We start from the raw sequence: 17,321 nt of genomic DNA on the forward strand, positions 1-17,321 counted from the left end.
CTTTACTTAGATCAGGGTGAGAGCAAGTTGTGGGGTGGAACAGTGCAGCTGCTCAGGATGACACTGTCTGTAAGGCAGGGCTTCTCCATTTTAGCACTATCAACATCTGGGCCTGGATGAGTCCTTATTGTGGGGCTGCTGCATGGGTTATGGAAGGATAAGCAGCATCCCTGGCTTCTACTCACTAGCTAGCAGCAGCAGCTCTCAGTTGTGGCAACCAGTGATGTCTCCAACCATTGCCAAACGTCCTTTGGGGGTAAAATTGTCTCCATCTGAGAGCCACTGACCTAAAAGCATTTTTTCTACAAACCTGCCTACTTCTTAATGACTTCTTTAGTTTTTCTTCTTTTTTATGAAGATGGGTGGTAAGCTAACGCTGGCAAAAGAGCACCCCAAATGAAAATCCTGCAAAGATGCTCTTGTACCCTGCCTTAGAATGTGGGGACATTGGCTAACCCTGAGATAGGAAGAGTCGTATTAAAGACATTGCCACTTTAGATAAAATTATAAAAAAGACCAAGTGGTAGATAGGAAAACACACCAAAATAGTAACAGGGACTATCTTTGAGTGATGGAATCATTAGTGATTTTTTTTCAACTTAACTTTAATATTTTATACAATGGATTCATTCATGCTTAAAAATACTGAAAAAAGACAGATATTAATAAAAAACAAGGTCCTACTGTATAGCACATGGCACTATATTCAATATCCTGTGAGAATATTCAATATTCTCAATATCATAATGGAAATGACTATGAAAAGGAAAGCGTAGATTATATATGTATAACTGAATCACTTGGGTGTGCAATAGAAATTAACACAGCATTGTAACTCAACTATACTCCAATAAAAAATATTGGGAAAAAAAGACCAAAAAATCTTACCAGTTTTCAAGATCCAACTCAAGTATTGTCTCCTTCATGACATGTTTTCAGATTATCAAGTGAGGAATACTATTTTTTCCTTCTGGTTGACATTATTTAATCTTCACAGTCACCCCCGTTAACTACGGGCTTTGTGATTTTTGTTTTACAGGAAACTCAGTTTGGAGAAGTAACTAGAAAGTAACTAGGTTGTGTAACTGGGCTGCTGCTACGCAGATTGCTAAGTGACAGGAGCATCCCTCACACCTGGTCCACCTCTTCAGCCCATTTCCCGCCTCCCATGGTACCGGCCCCTGAGTGCCCGGAGGCTCATGGTGTTCTAGGTGAACTTAAGCAATACTGAGCTATATCTCCTTCATTTGCAATAGTTTTCCCCAACTAAATGATAAACAGCTTTTATAGAATAGACTGTTGAGGTTTCAGTACATATCCTCTCAGAGGGCCATGAGGCCAAACTGTTGAAATAGTGCTCTGGTGAAACAAGATGGTGGACACATCACGTAAGTTAAATATAAACATTGGCTAAACCATAGTTTCCATCATAATTATTCAACATCTTTTTGTAGTGGCAATATGACGAGCAATAAAGATGTGTTTGAGCAGATGGTCTGCTGCCTAAATATTAGCATCGTTGTATTCAAGCAAAAGGAATGATCATTAATATATACTATGGAGAAAGAATGAATATATATTAGTATATGCTTACATTAGATTTTAAGACAAAATTATCACGTAAATTCAGCCAGTCCATTGTGCCAAACTATCTTAAATGCACAGTCAAGATAAGACTAATGGCAGAGCTTATGGTGGTTAGAAGGAAGAGGTAACAGCTGAAGAGGCGCAGGCTCCCGGGGAACCTCTACCAGATCACCAGGTTTGGGGAAACAAGAGCAAGCTGGTCCTCAACTGAAGGAGGAGATGAGGTTCTCCAGATACGACCAGGCTTGGGCTGGAGTAGCTCAGTAACTAGCAGAGTCGAGTCAACAGGCTGCAAGCTCTCAATCCTGTAAGTATGTGGGGCTGGTATAGATAGGGCCTGATATGTGTGCTTGCCTTGCCAAAGGCCTGCATTTCTATTACTGCGGCCAAAGTAGGGGCATGCAGTCTTTTGGAAAAGTAGTGAAAACAGCGAGGTCCTAGTAAAACTCACAGAGGGAGACTTTACACCAATGTACCCGAAAGTGTGGTCCAGCCTAAAACTATCACAACATTGTTAGTCAGCTATACTCCAATAGAAAATAAGAAGTTTTAAAAGCAGAACGCATACTCAAGATCTCAAATAACTTTCTTCCCACAAAAGGAGAAACAGTCAACAACTTCCCTTATGGCACAGCATAATAAGTAATGCTGATAACGACCTGAATCGAAAATAGAAAGTAAAATTATCTTCAATTTGCTATAATTAAGAAGCTGAGAAAGTATAGAATACAGTTTTTAGAGCAAAATTTAAATTGTAGAGGAAAACTGACCATGTATTTAGAAATTAGCTATGATGAAATTTTGTTCAAAATGATTCATTCTCTTAAGACTTTCAGGTAAACAGAGTTTCACTGTTACCATAGCAATTTATCTTAATAAGGAAAATGACAAACTAAAAAAAAGTGTGGTCCATGGACCAACATCAGCATCAATTGGGAACTTACTGGAAAAGCAAAGTCTTGGTCCCTAACCTAGACCTAATGAGTCAGAATCTCTGGAACTGGGATCCAGGAATTTGCATTTTAACCTTCTCCACAGGTGATTCTTATATTCAAGAGGCACTGGTTCATAGCACTCCCACGACCCACACCACCCTCACAACCAAAGAAGCCTTTTCTACAGTCCATTTAAAACGAAAGTTTCCAACTCTGTTTTGTCCAAGTAGACACATGGGGCTGTCAAGCACTTGAAATGTTGTGAGTCTGAACATGGGATTTCAAAGACTGAGTATAAAAAGGAATAAAAAGTTCCTCATTAATCATTGTTATAGGCTTCCTGGTGGCTCAGACGGTAAGCAATCCTCCAACAACTTGGACGACCTGGGTTCGATCCCTGAGTTGGGAAGATCCCCTGGAGGAGGGCATGGCAACCCACTCCAGTATTCTTGTCTGGAGAATCCCATGGACAGAGGAGCCTGACAGGTTCCATGGGATCACAAAGAGTCGGACATGACTGACAGTAGACTCGTGGGGCAGTCAAGCACTTAAAATGTTATAACTGTGAACATGGGGTTTCAAAGACTGAGTAAAAAAAGGAACAAAAAATTCCTCATTAATAATTTTTATACTGACTACATATTGAAATTATAATCTTTCAGATCATTTCAGTTCAGTCACTCAGTCGTGTCCGACTCTTTGCGACCCCATGAACCGCAGCGCGCCAGGCCTCCCTGTCCATCACCATTCCCGGAGTTCACTCAAACTCACGTCCATCGAGTCGGTGATGCCATCCAGCCATCTATCCTCTGTTGTCCCCTTCTCCTCCTGCCCCCAATCCCTCCCAGCATCAGGGTCTTTTCCAATGAGTCAACTCTTTGCATGAGGTGGCCAAAATATTAGAATTTTAGCCTCAGCATCAGTCCTTCCAAAGAACACCCAGGACTGATCTCCTTTAGGATGGATTGGTTGGATCTCCTTTCAGTCCAAGGGACTCTCAAGAGTCTTCTGCAACACCATAGTTCAAAAGCATCAATTCTTCAGCACTCAGCTTTCTTCACAGTCCAACTATCACATCCATACATGACCACTGGAAAAACCATAGCCTTGACTAGACGGACCTTTGTTGGCAAAGTAATGTCTCTGCTTTTGAATATGCCATCTAGGTTGGTCATAACTTTCCTTCCAAGGAGTAAGCATCTTTTAATTTCATGGCTGCAATCACCATCGGCAGGGATTTTGGAACCCCCCAAAATAAAGTCTGACACTGTTTCTACTGTTTCCCCATCTATTTCCCATGAAGTGATGGGACCAGATGCCATGATCTTCGTTTTCTGAATGTTGAGCTTTAAGCCAACTTTTTCACTCTCCTCTTTCACTTTCATCAAGAGGCTTTTTAGTTCCTCTTCACTTTCTGCCATAAGGGTGGTGTTATGTGCATATCTGAGGTGATTTCTATTTCTCCTGGCAATCTTGATTCCAGCTTGTGCTTCTTCCAGCCCAGCGTTTCTCATGATGTACTCTGCATATAAGTTAAATAAGCAGGGTGACAATATACAGCCTTGATGTACTCCTTTTCCTATTTGGAACCAGTCCGTTATTCCATGTCCAGTTCTAACTGTTGCTTCCCGAACTGCCTATAGGTTTCTCAAGAGGCATATATATTGGACTAAATAAAATATATTATTAATTTCACCTCTACCTTTTACTTTATTGGGGCTACTTGGGCATTTAAACTTACTTGTGTGGCTTGTGTTATAATTCTATTGGACAGCATTTAAAGAAGGATTTCTTTCCAAATCTACATTTTCTAGTTATAAACTAGCCAGGACTTACTTGAAATAATGACAGACATAGAAAAGAGAGCCTTTGTTTCATGTTTAATGTGTACCGAACCTGTACTTAGCATCTTGCCTGAATGATTTCATTTAATCCACACCATAATTCTATGAATTCTTAGCCCAAATTTACGGATAAGGAAACTGAAGCTCAGAAAGTTTAAATAACTTGTTCATGCTACCAGCTGATGTGACTGACATAGAAGTCAACTCTGGTTCATCTGATCCCAAATCACATACTTTTATATATTTCCCTATACTTTTTATTATATGATGTCCTGAAAAAAACATGTTTTTAATAATATCTCAAGTGTGTGCTTAGTTGCTTAGTCGCGTTTGACTCTTTGCAGTCCCATGGACTGTAGCCAGCCAGGCTTCTCTGCCTATGGAATTCTCAAGGCAAGAATACTGGAGTGGGTTGCCATTTCCTACTCCAGGGGATTTTTCCCACTTAGGGATCGAACTCAGGTCTCCTTCATCTGCATTGGCAAGTGGATTCTTTACAACTAGCACCACATGGGAAGCCCTTAGTAGTATCTATATGTGTTAAAATGATGAATACACTATTTAAGCAAGTAGAAGAAAATTATTAGAAAAAATTACAGAATCATCTCCACATGTGTGTGATGTGTCAATCTGTAGATGTTTAAAATTTGGGAACTGTGACACGATCTTCCTCAGCTTTGCATCTGATTAATGGGTAACCTTTTCAATAATTCCTCATAATAACTCTTTTTAAGGTTTGATGTTTTTTTTTAAAAATTTATTGACATATAGTTGATTTATAATGTTGTGTTAATTTCTTCTGTACAGCAAAATGACTCATTATATGTATATATAAAAAAGCCTCTTGATGAAGGTGAAAGAAGAGAGTGAAAAAGTTGGCTTAAAGCTCAACATTCAGAAAACTAAGATCATGGCATCTGGTCCCATCACTCCATGGGAAGTAGATGGGGAAACAGTGGAAACAGTGTCAGAATTTATTTTGGGGGGTTCCAAAATCACTGCAGATGGGGATTGTAGCCATGAAATTAAAAGACACTTACTCCTTGGAAGGAAAGTTATGACCAACCTAGATGGCATATTCAAAAGTACAGACATTACTTTGCCAACAGGAGTCCATCTAGTCAAGGCTATAGTTTTTCCAGTGGTCATAAATGGATGTGAGAGTTGGACTGTGAAGAAGGCTGAGTGCCGAAGAATTGATGATTTTAAACTGTGGTGTTGGAGAAGACTCTTGAGAGTCCCTTGGACTGCAAGGAGATCCAACCAATCCATTCTGAAGGAGTTCAGCCCTGGGTGTTCTTTGGAAGGAATGATGCTAAAGCTGAAACTCCAGTATTTGGCCACCTCATGCAAAGAGTTGACTCATTGGAAAAGACTCTGATGCTGGGAGGAATTGGGGGCAGGAGGAGAAGGGGACAACAGAGGATGAGATGGCTGGATGGCATCACCGACCCAATGGACGTGAGTTTGCGTGAACTCCGGGAGTTGGTGATGGATAGGGAGGCCTGGCATGCTGCAGTTCATGGGGTTGCAAAGAGTTGGACACGACTGAGTGACTGAACTGAACTGACTGATATATATATATATATATAAAATATATATATATATATATATGTATGTATATAAACAAAAATGGATATTCTGAGAGTTTGTCACCAATAATGAAACTGAGCTGATCACAGCCAATCAGTTCCAAGCTATTCACAGCCTTCACGGTCATTTGCACAAGCACTGGGGAATGTTCCCAGTGCCTTTTGGATCAAATCTCCAAAAGGAGATTTTAGAATGAGCTGGACCCCTTCCACCAGTGGCATCCTCAAGGAATCTATATGTGGACACAGAATTTTATCAATTGGAACTTCTAGGATAGTGTTTGTCTTCTTCACAACGTTTGTTCTTTCCAACATCACAACCCCAGACGTCTCAGGTTCTGAATTCACAGAAAATGGTATGTTTAAAATTGCAATATTTTGCTTATGGATTTCTTAATCCATATACATTTGTAGTACCATCATCAGTTAATAAAATGGGCTCAATCTCTCCAAAATCAACAGAGGTCACTCCAAGAATATGATCCTCCAAGTTAAGTCATGAATGTTCCTTGATGCAGGGAAGGTTGACTGCCAAGTCATTGTTTTGGGAGGTCTAACCAGCAGCGTTGGGGTTGTGATGGGAAATGAAAAAACCCACACATAAATGAACCCATGCAGTACAAACCCGTGTTGTTCAACAGTCAATGGTAGTTGTATGAACATAAAGCAGTTTTGCAGCTTATACTCAGGTGACCTTGGCTACTGTGGACCTGTATGAGCTCTTTTATTTTCACCAGTTCCTTAGGAGGCCAGATTTCCATTGCCACTTAGAGTTCCCAAAGCCTGAGTGTGTCAACCCCTCTATTTGTATAACTCACTCAGAATCTCATCCCATATGAAATGCAAGGGACTAATGCCTAATGACAGTTTTTTCCACCTGGTAAATACTAGCTTTCACTTGCTTGAAAATTTCAAGATGAAGAGGGAACAAAGACTTCCTCTTGATTGCAGAAGCTCATGGAAATGTGACTCCCCGGGTCTAGCCAGTGGTGAAAAGCATCAGCATAGCCCTAGTGTTAGACCCAAATTAAAACCATCAGCTCAGCCTGACTGTGATGTGGCCATAACATTTCACCACATTAAATGTGTGATAACTGTGCTCAGGCAGGTAATGGGATCTGACAGTTCTCCTCGTCACCACGGAGCTGTCACGTCTGCGTTGTGTTCTCAATCCCGGAGAATCCATGTCCATCATGAGGCCTTATTCTGGCATAAATGTGCTGTGGCAGTAATAACACGCGGGCATGGGAGAGGCTAAACCAGAGGAAACACATTCATACTGACTGAGCATGCACTGCATATCTACGGCAGATGGACCTAAGGTGACCCCTCCACGATCCCTCACTTCCTGAGTCCACTCCTTTGCCTCATCTGCTTCCTGTTGGTGTGTGCTGGACCTGGGACTTGCCTCCTCCCGACAGAGTGTGTCCAAAGCGATGGGTGTCACTCCTTTGAATAGGTTACACTATAAGGCAACAGTGATAGACTGCCATTTCTGTGATGATTTTATATTATGTAAGATTCCTTCCTGAGGCTTCCCAGGTGGCACAGGTCAAGAATCTGCCTGCCAATACAGGAGACGCAAGAGATGTCAGTTCGTTCCCTGGATCAGGAAGATCCCCTGCAGAAGGAAATGGCAACCCACTCCAGTATTCTTGCCTGGAGAATTCCACAGGCAGAGGAGCCTGGCGGGCTACAGTCCATGGGGTCTCAAAGAATCAGACATGACTGAGCAGGTGTGCATACACACACACACACACACACACACACACACACAAAACTCCTTCCTAGCAGAGATTCTCCTGGCTGACTTGATGAAGTAAACGGCCATATTGAGGAAGCCCATACGGCAAAAAAATTTGAGAGGCCTCTAGGACCTGGGTATATTCCCTAACTGACATCCTGCAAAGACTCAGGGTACCCTTCCATCACATAACTACAAGGAAATGAATTCTGCCAATACCCTGAATGCACTTGGAAGCAGACGTCTTTCCTAGATACAAATGCAGTCTGGCTGATACCTTGATCGCAGCCGTGTGCAGTCCTGTGCTTTATAAGGGGTCCCGGGCTTCAGGTCCATGGAGACTGTGAGACGGCAAATGGAGGTGCTGCTTTGGCTGCCGTTTTTGTGGCCATCGTTATAGCAGCTGTGGGAAATGACACATTGCCATCAGCCTTGTTTCTGTTCTACATCCTTCATCTTATTTCATCACCTCAGTTCAGTTCAGTCGCTCAGTCATGTCCGACTCTCTGCGACCCCATGAATCGCAGCATGCCAGGCCTCGCTGTCCATCACCAACTCCCAGAGTTCACTCAGACTCATGTCCATTGAGTCTGTGATGCCATCCAGCCATCTCATCCTCGGTCGTCCCCTTCTCCTCCTGCCCCCAATCCCTCCCAGCATCAGAGTCTTTTCCAATGAGTCAACTCTTCACATGAGATGGCCAAAGTACTGGAGTTTCAGCTTTAGCATCATTCCTTCAAAGAAATCCCAGGGCTGATCTCCCTTGGAACGGACTGGTTGGATCTCCTTGCAGTCCAAGGGACTCTCAAGAGTCTTCTCCAACATCACAGTTCAAAAGCATCAATTCTTTGGCGCTCAGCTTTCTTCACAGTCCAACTCTCACATCCATACATGACTACTGGAAAAACCATAGCTAGGAACTCTGGTAGGTAGGCAGGAAATAAAGTTTAAAAGTGTTTGCACTTGTCTTAAGAAAAAAGTCACACAAGTTTTCAGGGTGCTGCCCATGAATTGAGGAAAATCTGCCTTGATCGCCTCCATCTAATCCCTGAATAATCATATGTAAATTATGAGGCAACCATCTTTAAAATGACTTGACACAAATCACGCCCAGTGGGATGCTAGCAGATGCTGCAGTGCCTTGCACATCTTCCACCCCCTTACCCCAGCTCACCATGCCTGTTCACCTGACCACTTCATGCTGCCAACACCTGTGACTCTCTATGCTAGCAAATACTCAGTGTACACTTGCCTTAGGGTGGCTCTGGGGAAATGATGTCTCTGGGAGCATCCCTTGGCCAATGGTGATGGAGTTGTGATGGTGATGGAGTCAGAAGAGAAGCTCCCAGCCTCCTCGCTCCTCAAGCGTAGCTGTTCTCAGGAGTGCTCTACCTCATTCCTCATGAGTCCCCAGTGGGCCTGAGACCCAGGTGCCCACAGTGACAACCTCCTCAACACACCCTACAGGGTTTCTTGCCCTTTCTTATCTCACTTCCCAGCTCCTCTCCAAATAAATGATTTAAACTAATTCCTTTTCAAGGGATCTACTTCTGTGTGAAGTCAACCAAGGAGGCAGAGGCACTTCCCATTGGATGGATATTTGGTAGAAACCCAACAGAGAGGGACAAAAACAAGCACGTAGATTGTCTTGAAGAATACCTTAAGAATGTTCTAGGAAAAGCGAATGGAAAGGAGAAATGGCTGTTTCTATCTGTCAGACTAAGTATTTACCAGCCAATCCCTGATGAGTATTTTGACCTCCAAGTATTTTCACAGCATGTACTTTCACAGGGGAGGCAGTGTGCTGGATGGTGGACACGGGTTTTCTTTGCTGAATGGATGCCACCCCTGTTGTGAAATCACATGCCCACATTCTGGTTACACATCAGTCTCTTAAGCTTGGTTAGTGTGAGCCAGTTTCAAAAGCCCCGTCAGCTCTAACAGCAGTCACTGTCCACTAGGCTCATTGTGGTGGTCATTTCACAACGTGCACAAATATCAGACCATTGGGTTGCAAACCTGAAGCTAATGTAATGTGGTATGTCAGTTACATCTCCATTTTAAAAAAACAATCAGACAACTTTTGGCTGATAAAGAATACGTATATATTAAAAGATCAAGAGTCATGATATAGACAGCCAGATTGGTAGCACGGCCCTTTGAATATCTTTCCTAAGAATCATTTTCTTCGTCGGTTTTTGAAAATTGAGACAGAGACAGTAGTGAGTTCAGTGTCACCTCCAGGGTGGCCCTGCCCTTGGACGTTCTGGACTCCTACCTACGGAGGCCCCGGTGTCGTGGGCAAGGACGACAGTCAGGCCCCAGTGTCGTGGGCAAGGATGGCAGTCAGGCCCCGGTGTCGTGGGCAAGGACGACAGTCAGGCCCTGGTGTCGTGGGCAAGGATGACACTCAGGCTCCGGTGTCGTGGGCAAGGATGGCAGTCATGCGATGGACAGTCATCAATGCCGCAGGTGCTTTTCTCGGGGGGGACTTACTCCGTGACCTTGAGGGTAGTGTCAAGACACAGGGAGGGGGCCGCTGGCTACACATGAGGCATGGCCCAGTCAAGAGCTGACACAGAGCAACCCTGTCTATAAAGTGTGGAGGGGGTAGGTTGCCTCCAGGAGGCTGTCTTGGCTCCAAGCTGGTGTCTTTAGGAGATTCCTCTGGGGCCCCAAAGTGCATGTATTCAACATACACCTAGATCCCCAAGCCCACAGCTGGGAATGCCTGTCAGGAGTTCACTGGACTCCTCAGGATCATGGCGTTCTCATGCCTGTGCAGGACTTCTCACCTTCGTATGCACCTTCTCCTAGCTCTTCCAGGAACCCTGTGATGGGAAGGATCAGAGTACCGTAATTATAGATGAGACGAGCACCTCGTCTCACACAGCTCGCCTCTCTCAAGGCTGCTTTGCTCATATGTGGCAGAAACACGAGGAAGACCTGCCCCTCTGAAACCAACCTGGAAGGCAACTTTGAGTCAAACATAATGTAGAAAAAGAACCTGAAAAAGAATACATACAAGTGTATACAAAACTGATTTACTTTGTCGTACATCTGAAGCTAATGCATCACTGTAAACCAATTTTTTAAAAGATTAGGAACATCCACACATTATGATATTTACCCTCAAGAAACCGAAATGAAAATTAATTCAAATAAAAGCCACTATGAATTTTTTTAAAAAAGCATAATGTCACTGCCCCTTGAGAATCACAGAATCTTTGTCTAAATCAGACTTTCTACTCACATCATGTTCTTCAAAGCAGTACACCTGCCTCATCAAATGCAATATTCAACCAAACATGTTTGGAAGTCCAGTTCAAAATGGAAACATTAAAATTTCACATAAGTAAAATAATGATTTACATCTAAATCTTGCGATTTATTATCACTTGGATAATGTTTTTATGCACAAGATACTTTATGTGGATTATTGCATTTCATCATCACCACTGTCCCCAGAAGTGTTTTACCTCATTTTTAAGGTGGGAAAAGAGGCTCAGAGAGTTTAAATGACTTGTCCAGGGTCACACAGCCAGAACACTGATGGAGGGGGATTTGAAATTCTCCTGACAGCCATTTTTTCTATTCTGCACATCCCCTTGATACTTAAAAATTCCCTCAAGAAAGTCTACATTTTTCTTGGATCATTTTTATTCTTTGCTCCCTCCCACCTAGACCACAAGTGTTTAGCATTAAACTCTCAGTTCATGTTACCGAGTACCCCTGGAAATGTTATGTGAATTGTCCCAGTGGATTGCAGACAAAGCGGGGGCTGAGGCTGGACTTAGTCCAGCCTTCTTTTACCCACTAAATATCTCATTACCATTGACCAGTCGGATGTCAGCATGTCACACACTATTCTGAGAGCAGAGCAAGAGCCCCTCAGGTCAGGAGATAACCAAGAAACAGTGTTATGAGAGTTGACATCTTATGAATAATTATTTTAAAAATCTGTTCCTTTCTGTCCCTTCAACTCCAGACAGGCGAGTTGGTTCTATCAAGTTGTTCAGTCAAACCATGATGAGAACATCACTTAAACAAGGTGCTAGTTGTCTTTATTTATTTATTTTTGAAATTAAGTTTTTAAGAGGTAAGTTTACTCAAAGTTTTTATTGTGAGAGTGTGCAGTCAAAAGGCCAATAACTCTGGGTGTAAGACAAGCAGCCCCTGGACTCCCTGGCATCTCTGGAAGATGCGGGCCCCTGTGTTCTTCCCGCATCACAGTCTGTGGGTACCACATTTCTGTTTCCCAGATGGCCGATGACAGGAAGTTACTATAGAAGTGAACAGAATACAGTTTTAAGGTCACCATAATATTTTGGGTGCATGTGTGCTAAGTCACTTCAGTCATATCCGACTCTTTGCAACCCCATGGACTGTAGCCCACCAGACTCCTCTGTCCATGGAATTCTCCAGGCAAGAATACTGCAGTGGGTTGCCCTTCCCTCCTCCAGGGGATCTAACCCGTGTCTCATCTCTCGTGTCTCCTGCATTGGCAGGCAGGTTCTTACCACTAGCATCACCTGGAAAGCCCAATTTTGTGGGACACCTAGCTATATTTTGAGATGGAAGAGTTTGAGAGTGAGGCTGGACAACAACTTCCACAAATAGCGTCTGAGCTGCAGATCTGGGCTCATGCCAAGTAAGTGGTCCCAAAGGAGGAGGTGGGGGCATGTCTTACTGTCCTTGGGGGCTGCTGAGGCTCTCCCCAAACCAGGAACCCAGCATCGTAAGTCAGCATCCTCCTCCAGCCTCCGTTTCCCCCTCTGTCCTGTGTGCAGTTGCTTAATCCACATGATGTGGAAATGAAGGAGCAAAAGCTATGGAAACCTTCTCCCTGAAGAGCCAAGTGAGCCCCGGCCACCGTTGGTGGTGAGCGGTGAGGACAGCAGAAGGGCTGTGGCCTGGCCTGGGGTCTGTAAGCCAGTGCGGGTCCCCTGCATCATTGCAGACCAGTGCATTTATGGGATGGGCTTTCTTGGAAGAAATCGGAGAGAAGAAATTTCTTGGCCTAGAGTGACCCACCGTCTAGGTTTACATGTGACTGAGGGGTTCCTGGGCTATGAGACAAATCTCAAGCAAACCAGAACAAAATAGTTACTGGTGCTAGGCCCGCGTTTCTTATCCCCTCAGTGTTCAACCCTGGCTGCAGAATAGAATTCCTGGGAGAGCTTAAAAAGGCCGATCCCTGCGTGTCACCCCAGACCATTGAATCTGAATCTCTGGATCTATATATATAATTTTTTTTTAATTTCTAAAAGTTATTTTGATGTTTAGTAAAGATTGGGAAAACCAGCCTTAATGACTTTCTTTCCTCAACAGACCCCATGAAAAGGGATAAGCTCACATGATTGTCCACAACAAAGATGGGAAAAGTGGTTCAACAGAGTCTTAGCCAAAGGCACAGTAGAGAAGGTAGGTTTCCTACGGATGTAATAGCTGGAGCAAGGCCTCAGTTGACTAAACCAACCCACTGTAGTGCTGGGGGGACTCTGAGGACCACCGTGCCGGCTGCAGCCCCAGGACTTGTGGGGACACAGATGCTACTCTGGAAAACCTTCCCTACGTTGGCATCCAGCTCTAGCCATCACAAGGAGGAGGCGGAGCACAGGCAGAATGTTATGATGAAAAGAAATCTCTGTGGGGTGGTGAGGGTCTTTAAAGTACTGGACAGAAGAAGTACATTCTGAGACTTTAGGGGAGTTTGACTCTTTTTTTAAAGAAAGATTTTGGAACACCTCAACTTGAAATCTTATAAGAAGAATGATTACTTGTTTTAATTTTTAGTTTAATTTTTATTTTATATTGGATAGGTGGCGCTAGTGTTAAAGGTCCCACCTGCCAATGTAGGAGACATAAAAGACGAGGGTTCAGTCCCTGGGTTGGGAAGATTGCCTGGAGGAGGGCATGGCAACCCACTCCAGTGTTCTTGCCTGGAGACCCCCATGGACAGAGGAACTTGGCAGGCTACAGTCCCTAGGGTCTCAAAGAGTTGGACATGACTGAAGTGTCTTAGCATGCACACAGTGTTGATTTATTATTCTACTCTGCTAAGTTACTTCAGTTGTGTCCGACTCTGTGCAACCCCATAGATGGCAGCCCACCGGGCTCCTCCGTCCGTGGGACTCTCCAGGCAAGAACACTGGAGTGGGTTGCCATTTCTTTCTCCAACGCATGAAAGTGAAAAGTAAAAGTGAAGCCGCTCAGTCATGTCTGACTCTTACCGACCCCGTGGACTGCAGCCTACCAGGCTCCTCCGTCCATGGGATTTTCCAGGGAAGAGTACTGGAGTGGGGTGCCATTGCCTTCTCCGTGATTTATTATAATGTTGTGCTAATTTCAGGGTATAGCAAAGTGATCCAGTTATACATATATATGTATTCATTCTTTTCGGGTTCTTTCCCCATTTAGTTTATTACAGAACATTGAGTAGTTTTCCCTGTGCTATACAGTAGGTCCCAATTGAAGGAATCTTTTCTGAATTAAGCTTCACATGAGAGAGAGACTATCACTTAATGACTATGAGTTCTGACTTGCCTTGTTTTTTCTGATCCCGTGGACTTCTGTCCCATCAGCTGTCCTATGAGAACAGACTAAAGTTGTACTTTTGTGAGAGCGGAAAGTTGAGGATAACTTATACCTATGTATTTAAAAACTGTACATCAGTGTTAACTGGTACCTAGTTTATGACGTGATTTGCCCACAGGCAGTTACAGTAACCAGAAATCCAAAGTAGATTTGAACAATCTGTATATTGCTACTTTTTAAGATCATTTTTAAAATTTTACAGATAACTGTTGATTACAGTTTTGAGCATCAATGAAAAATCTACTATTCCCCAACAAGTATTTCCATCTTTGTGTTTCTACATCCATCTTCATTTCAGATGAGAGTGCAGTAAGTCCCCTACATACAAACCTTCAAGTCACAGACCTTCAAAGCTACCAACATGTGTTTGCACGCCCAGTCGTGTAAGGCGGCGTGCACTGCCGTGTGTGTGTGTCCTCCACGAGCAGGTGTGCTTTTGTGTGCTTTGCTGTGCCGCACTGTATAGGGTGCACGTATTAGTGCGTGCATGCACGCCCAATCACGTTTGATTCTTCGCAACCCCATAGACTGCATCCCACCAGTCTCCTCTGTCCATGGGATTTTGCAGGCAAGAATACTGGAACTGGGTTGCCATTTCCTTCTCCAGGGGCTCTTCCTGATCCAGGGATCGAACCCATGTCTCCTGCATCCCCCACACTGACAGGTGGATTCTCCACCAGTGAGCCACCTGGGAAGCCCAGAGCATAGTGTCTTTATTTTAAGCCCAGGATGCCCTGAAGCAAGAGTAAGAGCAGCAATGATGCTGTAGTACTATTGTACATTTCAAGGTGCTGTACTGTAAGATTAAAAATGTTAATCTTTTGTGCTTGTTTTTGGGGCATTATTTGTGTGAAAAATCTTATAAACCTATTACATTATGGTACCATGTGGCCGATTGTGTTAGTTGGGTATCTAGGCTGACTTTGGACTTATGAATAAATCGGACTTATGAACATGCTCTCAGAATGGAACTGAGTTCATATGTAGGGGACTCACTGTATCAATAAGATGATAAGAAGAAATCAGAATGTGATACTTATTACATCTCTCTGGAGCAGAATGACTTTGTAAGCTTTGAAGTGAGAGGAAAAATGACAAAGAGGAATAATGATCAATCTGATTATGCAACATTTGAATCTCTCTGAACGTGGTCTGGCTATGCGTGTTAGATGTGGTTGAGGGACCCTTAGACTCTCACCCTCTTTCTGATCACATGCCTTCCTGTGCTTCAGAGGTCAAAGGGTAAACAATGATGTCCTTCAGGCCCCTTTGCGGGCGGTATATCCACATTAGATTCACTCATTAATGCACTCCTGTGAGACTTTGCAGGCAGACGTGCATTTGACTACTTTTTGTTTTTTATGTTTTTAGCCATGAGTCTTCTGAAGCAACATCTGTGTCTATCCCCCACCTTTGTGGTTGTTAGGAAACATCTGTGTTGAGAGGGTGATGGCTTCCAGATTCTTGGGTCACAGCTGCAGTCGTGCATTCTCCCTGATGGTAGCAGATGTCCCAGAAACCTTTAAGGACCGGTTCTGTGTTGTTGCGGGAGTCACTCACCAAGGCCCAGGCTGCAGGTGGTCTGTATAGAACTTCCAGATTGAGACAGAGAAAGCTGGTTTGTGGTGGGAAAGAAAAGTGAGCAAAGGAGCAGAGTTCTCATCACAAGGAAAAGAATGTTTCCTTTTCCTATTGTTTCATATCTGTAGTAGATGGTGGACATTCTCTAAACTTACTGTGAGAATCATTTCATGATGTACACTCTCAAATCGTAGGCTGCACACCTTAAACTTATGCAGTGCTGTGTGTCCATTACATCTCAGCAACACCAGCAGGAAAAATAAATAAATAAAACAAAGATGCCAGAGGATTTCCTGTGATTCGGGCGCTTTGTTGCTGAACTTTGACCTGTGGTGAGCTGACGGATTTGGGACAGCATTTGTCCAGGAGAAAGGCATCTGGAATCAGAAAGACTGAGTTCAGGTAGCATCCTGACTTGGATGGTTGTCTATGTCTGATTTTACATTTTACATTAAAATGACATGTTCCAGCTCCATCCTACAATTCTATGTTGACAGAGAGCCACTCAAAAGGGAGCATAAAAATGCAAAGCCTGAGCAGAAGAGGAAGGAGAGGTTTTGTGCTGTGGTGGCTGAGGTGCCCTCAGACTATAAGTTGGTGTGAAATCCTGGGTGAGGGGGAGCAGAGACCAGCCTGGCTCCGCTCACACCAACAGACATGCGATAGCTGGGGGCTGCGTCACCCTGGTTAAATACCAGGGGAACTATAGGCCATGGCCGGCAGCTGTGAAGAAATGTCACCGGGATGGTGTCTGACGGCCCGGTGAACACTGTGAGGGAAGGGCATCAGCTCCTCAGGGAAGGTCAGCGCATTTCCAACGGTTCAACTGTGGGGTTTAGCTGGAGGCACCCACAGACACACAGGTGCCGGGAAACGTCTGCTCCTTGCAGCGTGCACCAGGACAGGCGAGTCCACGCTGTCAGCTGAAGGGCAGCATGGACCCCAGGGTCACGCCACGGTGGGGAGGGACAGCAAGGCTGGGCGAGGGCTCCGGGGGGCAGAGGAGGTAGTCTGTGTAAGGATTTCTTTTCCTTCTTCTTTCTGCTTTTCCCAAGAGAGGACTGAGTCTCCTGTGACTCTGCCGACTACTACTATTATAAACTTTGCTTGAAAGAGAGAGTGAGCTGATCCCCTGGAGTTGGATTTCTGGGAAGGAGGGTCTGTGAGTTGTCTAAGGTGGGGACAGGCAGGTGGGCTCAGGGCTCCGTGATTCTCTTCAACCAAAGATGCTCTCTTCTCGCTGTTTCTTAGATCAAGCTTTGGTCTGAGATGTTAATTAAGAAATGATTCCATTCTTCAAAATAAGCCAATAAGGGGCTTCCCTGGTGGTTCAGTGGTTAAGAATCCACCTTGCAATGCAGGGGATGCAGGTTTGATCCCGGATCAGGGAACTAAGATCCTGCATGCCTCAGGGCACCTAATCCCAGATGTCACCACTACT

This window comes from Ovis aries, chromosome 19, assembly GCF_016772045.2.
Source record: "Ovis aries strain OAR_USU_Benz2616 breed Rambouillet chromosome 19, ARS-UI_Ramb_v3.0, whole genome shotgun sequence".
Taxonomy (NCBI): domain Eukaryota; kingdom Metazoa; phylum Chordata; class Mammalia; order Artiodactyla; family Bovidae; genus Ovis; species Ovis aries.